The following is a 9975-nucleotide window of genomic DNA, read 5'->3' as shown; positions in this document are numbered from 1 at the left end:
AATCTACTTTCAGTCAGTTAGAATTCACATTCATAAAGAGTCAACCCCAGGCCTCATCTCTTTTCTTTCTCAATAGAGACTTTATTTCTAGCCGAGAGATTTGATAACTCAATGTGTACTGTAAATTTCAGCATTTGGTCCCAAAATTTTTCATCAACTGGTGCTATCCACTTGCCACTTATAATAACCTTAGGGCATTCATTTTGATTTTATGTTGCCTTTTAACTTATAATAGAGAAATTGCATGGGAGAATAGGTAATCAAGTTTTAAATTTTCTAGTGATTTATGCCCTATGAGAACCTACTAAGGCATCTATAGTGATTCTGCTTTGGTTAGTAGATAAATAAATGTGATAATTTGAAATTTCATATCATTAATTTTCTTTCTATGAAAGTAGGTCATTAGATCACAGGTATCTTCCTCCAACACACACATCTTTTTGTAACCTATTTAAGGTAGAGAAAACATTTTTTCACATAGCCAAAATTGCTCTCTTCAATAACCCAGTCAGTTAAATATCATCACTTTTTATTTATTTTTTTAGATTTCATTCAATATATTTTGATTCTTTGTCCTCTTCTAACTCCTTCTAGATGCTCCTCCATCACTACCCATCCAAGGATATATATTTTCTCTCCCTTAACAACAACAAGCTGCCATGCTCCCCCCAAAAGAAGCACTCATAAAAAATCATGGAGTTCCTTTTGTATTGGCTAACTACTTTGGATCATGAGGCCTGTCCTGGAGTATGGTTGTTATACCAGTCAATTTACTGAAGTATACTGATTTCCCTTCTCCTAGCAACAACAACTTGCAAAACACTTCTTGTGTACCAGTTGGACTTTGGGCCCATTTTCCATTCTCCGTAATGGGATGTTGTCTGTCTTAAACTTTTGTGGATGTTGTTAATGTCATCAGAGTCTGCAAGCTCTGTCTGCAAGCTATCATCCCTGTACTGACTAGAAAATTTTATTGTTATCCACCACCTCTGTCTCTTGAGTCTTTTCATCTTCTCTTTCACAGAGATTCCTGGACCTAGTAGGGAGGGTTTGATGAAGACACCCCATCAAATGCTGAGTGCTCAAGTCTCTCATGCTGGGAACACTGTCTAGTTGTGGGTCTCTGTGTTACTTTTGACTATAAAAAAAGAATCTGTTCTGATGTACTGAGTGATACACTGATCTATGTTTATAACACATGTCATTAGAAATAATTTTATTGCCATGCTATTTTAGTAGGGCCATATCACGCCATGTCCTTGCATAGCTTCATGGACTGGGTTTTAATTTGGGGAAGTGAGCGAATGAAGAATAGACAAACAGATGGACACAAAAGAAGTCAGGGATGGGTGGCCTAGGATCTCTGATATAGAAACTGCAGTTCTATCAAAGTACATAATGCTTATTATATAGAATTGAGCAGAGAGGCAGCTTATTTCATGGGGCTGCACAAAATGGTAGGGTTATTATGTACAGATAATTAAGGAGGCAAGCTTTATAGCTTACAACTGCATGAACGTGGGAGATTTAGTTAACCCCAATTGGAGCTTGGCCTGGAGGGAAGCCATCTCCAGACCATAAGTGTTTATTTCTCCACACACTGTCATCATTGATATTTAGATCAGAGGAAGGCTTTTCCATGCCTCTTAGCCTTACCATGGAGAGAAGGCTTTGTTATTCCTCCATTGGTCTGAGACTCTGGGATTCTTAAAATGATAATTTTCATGTCAACAGTACATATTTATTCAGGTGTTCATGGACTCAGATCTTCTTCACTCCACGTAACAGTAGGTTATCTGCAGGAAAATATATTTAAATAAATGAATTAAATTAAGTAAAATCAGTATTTCCCAGTCCTGAACACCACAGATATTTGTGGATATTTTATTTTGTGCATATTTTAATGTAGCCTTAACACTTCTATTGGTATAGAACTTTTTATTTATATTATGGAATATAAGTATAATAATAATGTCCATGAAATTTTGAAAACGTACATATAAATTAATTCATTTTGACATCTCCTATTAGTGTTAATAGCTGTGGTAAATGACATCTATATTGGCTGAAACTTGTAAATCCAGAACTGTGGAATGTGAGGCACGAAAATCACCATGGATTTCTCCCTCTCTGGACAACAGAGCATGTTTAGGATATATGGGATATGAAGTGAAAATAAATCTCAAAATAAGTGAATACATGCATGCATAATCTATTCATATGCAAACTACAATAGGAAGATAATGAGCTAAAAAGCTGAGAAACTTTCATCATATGCATGTCCTTTTGAATACAAATTGAATTACCTGGCTACTGAAGAAAATGGAGAAACCAAAGGTAGATAAAATAGACCTTGTGGTCTTCCAGGAAGCATGGCAGGGAATTCTAAATAAAATCTCTGCCATTAGAGTAAAAAAAAAAAAAACATTAAAAAACATTAAAAAAAGTTACAGTACAAATACAGTAGATTCTACCCATAATAGGAAAGAAAAAGCATAACCAATAAGAGTTTCTCACCACAATCTAGTAACTCAGATGAACATGCTGTTCCCACCTCTATCTGCAGTGCTAGATCCTGAGGAAGCACTTTACTAACCAGGCTTCCTGAAAATTAAGGTGAGGTCTGGAATGCTGACACTCACTAAGAGGCTGAGTGAGTCAGGCATGGGCATAGACTAGAATGCGTTAGATGCCAGAGGAAAAACAGAAGTGAAGCCTTGAAAACTGAAGCTGAGACCAGCAGATCCTGCACTCTTCTCTATTACATGGAAAAGACAGATGAGATCTATGGAAATTTGTGATAAAAACGGCATTTTCTGTGATTGTTCCACAAAAGTATACCACTTTTCTCAGAGACCAAGTCTCATTGCACATGTGTGTGTGTGCATATGCGAATGTGCATGTATGTGTGTGTGTGTTTGTTGTGTGTATGTGAAAAATATCACATATAAGGTTGGAAGCTTAAAATAGTGCATGACGTATATGAGTCCCTCAGATAACACAATTTTGGCCCAAACAAACAAACAAATAAAAACAAAACTATTTCCCAGAAAGGATTATAATCTGGGTAGGACACACTGGCTGTTTGAAATGCTTAAAGTATCACCCACCACTTTTTCCTTCATACGGGAAGGCTAATGTAGAAGACAATTCAAAGAGATAGACAAATCTTGTCATCACAATCAGAAAGTCATTGAATTATAGCCTAATACTATCTATATTATATTATTGCTTATGTTTATTTATATTATCATTACTGTGATTCTCTAATTATTCAGCATTTTGTGTGTTTTATGTTGTAGGTAACTAGACAAGGAGCTTGTGTCTGTCTTGATTTCTCTACAAATCTGATATTTTTAATTTACATGTTCTTAGAGAATTTCATATGCTCATATTGAATTTAAACACTATCCTCCATCTTTGTAACTCCTCCCATGCCCTTCCAGCTGTTCTCAAATTAAGGAAAACTTTTTATTTTATTTAACATTATAAACATACATGTATAAATTTACATCTGTGTGTGTGCACATATATAAATACAGCCTGTTGAGTGCACTTACTGTTGATTGCATCCATATTATTTAGAGTTGACCACACTGGATTAGATAACTACTTAGGGTCTTGTCCTGTAGAAGATGAATCCTTGCTATCTCAGGAGCCATTTTCTTAAGTTTCCTAAAGTAAAGCCTCGTATTATTTCCCCTATCCAGGATGACATGTCAAACAGCATTTTTTTGTCTTTGTTCAGATCTTTTCCAGGTATTGATATTTCTGAGATTTCATGGATGTGTCATCTCTGTTATGCAATTAAGTCAAGTCACCGCCTAAATTATAAAATGTAATATTACTATCTTGGCTCTTAGAAGCTCTCTGGTCATTTTCTGAAATATTTCATTGGACTCAGAACAAGGAAGTGGTTTGTAGATTTGTTAGTTAGCATTGGCCTTCACATAGTCAGCTGTCTGTAGTTTGAGTAGTTGCAGAATTTTAAACTTGTCACCATCTTCTGAAGAGAGATAAAAAATTTTTTATTAGAAGTGAGAGCTTTGTCTACTCATGGGTATAAAATTAAGTATTCCAAATGAAAATACTGGGAAATTATACTAGTTTAGAAAGTAAGTAATCACATAGAGTCCCTGGCCTCTTCAGCATTGGCAGCTGCCTTGTTTTATGGTGCCAGGCATGAATTAATCCTTTCAGTTTGTATTTTGTCCAATTAGTTGGATATTTATTACTACCCCTGGACATAAGTCAAGCTATTGTCTTTAGTGGTCTTTTTAAATATAAAACTTTTTAAATTTAAATATAATTTGACCATATTCTTCCCTTTTCAGAAGACCTTCCTGATCCTATTCCCCTTCCTACCTACTAAAATTGAAGTTCTTCCCCAATAAACAAACAAAAACCCAGGACAACAACAATCTACCCAAAACAAAAGAAAATAAACAAACAACCAACAAATATAATGCGATCCGAAAAGTAAACAAATATATATTCTCCACAAATCTGTAGCAAAGTAAAAGCACACACAATCTTTGGAGCCCCATATATGTTGGTATGCAAATTGTGATCTTCTCTGGAGTGTTGGATAAACCCAATGTCACTTCTTTGCAGAAAGCTGATTTACCCTCTTTCTTAATACATAAATCTAAGATGGTAAAAACTTCCTAAATATATATAAATATATGAAAATGATCAAAATAAGTTACACTATTTAAATATTGGGGAATTCTTGCACACATGTTACTATTGTGGCTGAAAGGCATTACTGGTAGCTATGATTGTTAGTTTCATTTTATTCAGGGAAGCTCTCCTTTTATCCTGCAATACTATGAATTACTCCTCATGGAGAAGGCCTTCTGGTACAAGTCCTGTTCAAAAGTCTGTGGTATGTGAAGAAATAAGGTTCTAGCTTCAAGATGTGGCTGACAATGAGGGTCAACAATAGTTGCTTTTAGTGCTCTGACAAACTATTCAAAGGGAGTTTTCCAATGTCTGGAAGAGTTTGTTGTTCCATTTTACAGTCTATGTTTTGAGGATATAGCATTCTCATAGGAAGTGGCAAAACTCCTGGGAGGATATGGGGGTGACTAGCTGAGATGTCTAATAGCACAGGAAATGAAGACTGAAGTAGTCACTTTCACTTCCTGTACCGAGGCAGGATTTCCAATCAACGGAGGACACCAACACACTCAGAAACCTTCCACTCAAATTACACTCTGCCTACAAAGTTTGCAGAGATAAAGATAGAGCCGAGATTGAGAGAAGGGCCACCAATGACTGTACCAACTTGTGTCCCACCCTATGGAGATAGCCAACCCCTGAAACTTTTAATGATATCCTGCTATGTTGCAGACAGGAGTCCAGCCTAACTGTCTTCTGAGAAGCTCCGTGGAGCAGCAGATCAATAAGATGAAGAGACCCACAGCCAAACATTAGACAGAATTTTGGGAGTTTTGTGTAAGAGACGGGGGAAGTATCGAGGGACCTTGAAAAGACAAGACTACCACAAGAAGACCAATTAACCAAGTCAACTAACTGAGAACTACTTGAGGCTCACAGAGACTGAACCACCAACCAATAAGCATATGTTCCTAGGACCCCGACACATATGTAGCTGATGGGCAACTATGTCTTTATGAGGGTCCCCTAGCAAGTAGATTGGGGGTTGTCTCTGACATGGATATTATTGCCTGCTTTTGGATCACTTTCTGCTGCCTGGGCTGCCTTGTTGGGCCTTAGTGGAAGAGGATGTATTTAGTCCTGGTATGAAGTGATGTGCCAGAGGCGGTTGCTCATGGTGGGAGGTCCACTTTTCTGAGGAGAAGGAAAGGGTAAAAAGAGAAAAGACAGTAGAAGAGTGGAAAGAGATGGGAGAGGGGGAAAGACGTGGGAGAGTGGTATAGTGGAACAGGAGAAGAAGAGGAAGCCGATTATAATACAGATATAAAATGAATAGTTAAAATAAAAATTTTAAGACTAAGGGTAACATACAAATAAATTTTGATACCTACTTATCAAAATGAATCACTTTTCACAACTATGTATAAGGTTGCTACCATTCAGCTTACTAAAAAACATTCATGATAATTGGTGAAGGAATAATGTAAATATATATTATAATGAAATTAATATCTAATAACATTATTATAGAAAATAATTTGATTTATAAAAATTCACACTCCATAAGTATACTAAATTATATGTAATAATACATTAATACATAATATACTAGCAAATATATATATTCAATATAATTATATGTATTTAAAAATAATTAATATATTAAAATCAGTATATATTAGCATACATTTATTATATAAAATGTATTTTTTATATTTTATCCATAAGTTATATATAGATAGATATAGATAAAGGAAGCATAAAATAATCTGATTCCACTTCCTATTTTTCAAACATCCTTTGAGTTATTCTTCTTCTTTCCTTCTCTGCCAGAGATTTACTCATTTATTTTATTTCATTTGTATAGTTCCTTTTCTTCCAGTGTGTTGTATACTACATGTATGCAGTTGTTGAATTAGTTGCTGATCTACCTTGATAGAGACTCTCTCTCCTTCTGTACTGTCCTCCTTCAGTATCCCTTGATACCACCTGTAACCTATTATGTTCCTCCTTTACCTGTATCTTCTAGGGAAGAAGACATATTTAAAATCAGAGACAATATTAATAATATAATAGCATAGAATAACCAAATCTAGAAACAAACTGTTAACAAAATAAATATAATAAAAATAAATTTAAAAATTTAAAGTTTTTAAAAGTAACAAATAACAGTGTGGTAGTGTTTACGCCCAGCACTTGGGAGGCAGAGGCAGGTGTATCACTGTGAGTTAGAGATCTGCTTGCTGTATGTAGTATGTTCCAGGACAACCAGGGGTACCCAGCAACCCTATCTATATGTACTATATGGAATACATTACAAGTAAACATCTCAAAGTATATTAATCAATAATTATGTTAATGAGATTATCAGACAGTTTCAGAAAAATCACAAATGTTAAATAAATGTATATTAAACTTTTCATCATCTTGATCTATCAGGGACTTGAAAATTAAATCTATCTTAATATTCAGCCTTAGCCAATTAAGAATGACTGATATCAATGAAAAATCCTAGCCATAAATTCAGGCAAGGATGTGCAGAAAAAAGGACCTTTATTTATAGCTTGTGGACATATAAACTGATATGAGGAATATTTATGTCTATATAAAATTTTCTCAAAAATCTAAATCCAAGTAGTATATGGCCTCCATATATCACTCTTTGTGTGCACACACAGGACTCTATTTCATGTTGCAGGAATATTTTAATGCTAATTTTTTTCTGTATTGTTCATAGTAAGTGAACCAACTGAAATCTCCCTCAACAGATAAATTGTTGAAGGTATGATACATCTTCATTTATTAGTGAAGAAAAATTAATTGCTGTCATTTTCAGGACAACAGATGCCACTGGAAACTCTACTCATAAGTGATATGTCCTGGTTTAGAAAGTTATGTTCACTCATTTAAATACTGTTTATTAATTATACATAATTAAAATACATATTATACATTAGTGTATATATATATATTATATGGAATGGTGATAAGTACACATGGTAAAGCAAGAGCAAGAAAATAATGAAAATAATGAAAGAACAAAGGAGAGGAAATGGGAACAAAACATGGTAAGAAAACACATAAGAACTAGAAATGATCATAATGAGTGAGCTAACCCAAAAGCAGAAAGAGTCAAATGGTATATACTCACTTATTACCAGACACTAGCCCAAGGGACAGGTCCCATGAAAGTCTGCACCTACCAGGAAACGGGGATAGAGGTGAGGACATCCTATTGAGACTCTAGATGAGGAAAATATAGAGGATAGGCAAGTAGGGGGACCCAGAGGGTCCTAGAAACCTACAAGAAGAACATTATGATGGCTAGATCTGAGCCCAGGGGTTCTGCTTGATCCAAGACACCATCCATGGACAAAACGGGCAGTCATCATCAAACCCCTACCCAGATCTAGCCAAGGGACAGAACATTCTCCACAGCTAAGTGGAGACTGGGGACTGACTTTCACAGGATCTCTGGTGCCCCATATTTGGCCATGTCCCTTTGTTGGGGAGGCCCAATGGCACTCGGAGGAAGGATAGCGGTCTACCAAGAAAAGACTTGATACCTTAGCACCATATTCAGGGGGAGGAGGTCCCCCACAGCCACCGTCATAGGGAAGGGGGATTGGGGTGAAAGTGGGAGGGAGGGAGGATTGGGAGGATGCATGGGATGGGATAGAAAATGAGATGTAATAGGAATTCTTTTTAATTTTCAATAAAAATGTGTTATTATTAAAAAAAACAAAAAATAAATAAAAAAATAAAAAATAAAAAAAATAAAAAAAAAATAAAAAAAGAAATGAGAAGTCACTGGGGTCTAGTCTGGAATGAAGTGGAGCAGGAGTGATACAGTAGGGTTGCAATGTGATAATATCCATGTATGTGTTAAAATGCCATAATGAAACCCATTAAACTTTATATTAATTAAAAACTGATGCTAGTGATATTGCTCAATAAGTACAGGTCCTTACATACTTGACATGTCAGTGTACCTGATAACCTTGGTTCCGTTCCTAGAACCCATGAGGAGATAAAACAGAATTAACATGTGCGAATTGTTCTATTTTATCCACACAGGTGTATTCTCTCTCTCTCTCTCTCTCTCTCTCTCTCTCTCTCTCTCTCTCTCTCTCTCTCTCTCTTTTTCTCCCTCACCTCTCACACACATACACTGAACTTTTAGCAATCAACAAAACCAAGCTCCTTGAGTGATGTGTGTAGGGGCTGTTTTTGAACAAGTTTATCACTTAAATTTAGTAAAATTTAATTTACAAGAACTTTCTCTGTTTTCACTGTAATCTCTAGAAAGATCATCATCATTAAAATTTTCTAAACTTTACTATCCATATGCAAACCAAACTCCATATTCTTTAAAGATTTTCCTTAAACTCTGAAACAGTAAACTCAATTACCTGTTTTTCCTATTCCTAAATGTTAGGGAGGCTTATCACAATCTGTTCTTTCATAATTGAGGAATTAATTTTGTTCCACATGGTTAAGAACAATTGTCTCAAATTGGATATACAAAGACTATGCATGATAGAAAATAAAGAAACACAGTCCTCTCTGCTTTCATCGAAGCAGGGGACATGTTCAGGTCAAGACTATGGGCTGCTAACTCTTGTTTTTATTTTCTTGGTAATTTGGAGATTGTTCTATTACTGTCCAGTCCATCTGGCTATAGTCTTTTTTTCTTCTGATTTACATGTCCTTTTTACAGATGATTGAAGCTGAGTAGATTATTTTAATTTCATGAGAACACTCAGTCTGGGTTATATAAAAGGATGCATCATCCTCAAAGGACCACTTTATCTAACTCTTTCCTGCTTCACAGGACATAAAAATAGGACATTAAAAGACTGTTCTGAGCACTAATTTGTTAGATACATTAATAGTGATGCACTTTTAATTTTGACACTCAGGTGCATTCCCTGCATATATTCCCTAAGTACTTTGTTCTTTGTTCAACTCATGTACACAGTTTTGTTAAGCAATGTCACTGGAACTAGTATTGTACCTGAAGCATTAATCATCAGTTACTATTTTACAGCAGAATCTCACTATGTAGTTACATTTTGCCTTAAATTTATGCTTATCTTTGTTTACATCTGTTCCCATGTTCAGAAAATGACCTTTTTTGCTTAAAATAAAATGTCTATTCATGGTTTTTGACGTTATATGGTGAGCCACTTTGCTAGGTCAAGTGACTCCATCCAGTGACTACCCTCTAGTCAATGATTCATGGTAAACTTTTTATTGGAACTTATACTTATGAAAAGAGAGAAATAAAATATGGAACAGTAAATGGTTATCTGAAAAGAGTAAAGCCTTATAAAGGAAAATGTAGCAAGA

This window comes from Acomys minous (assembly GCF_964271855.1).
Source record: "Acomys minous genome assembly, chromosome: 11".
In the NCBI taxonomy this organism is placed as follows: domain Eukaryota; kingdom Metazoa; phylum Chordata; class Mammalia; order Rodentia; family Muridae; genus Acomys; species Acomys minous.
The sequence above is the reverse complement of the archived record's forward strand: the minus strand, read 5'-3'. Positions refer to the sequence as shown.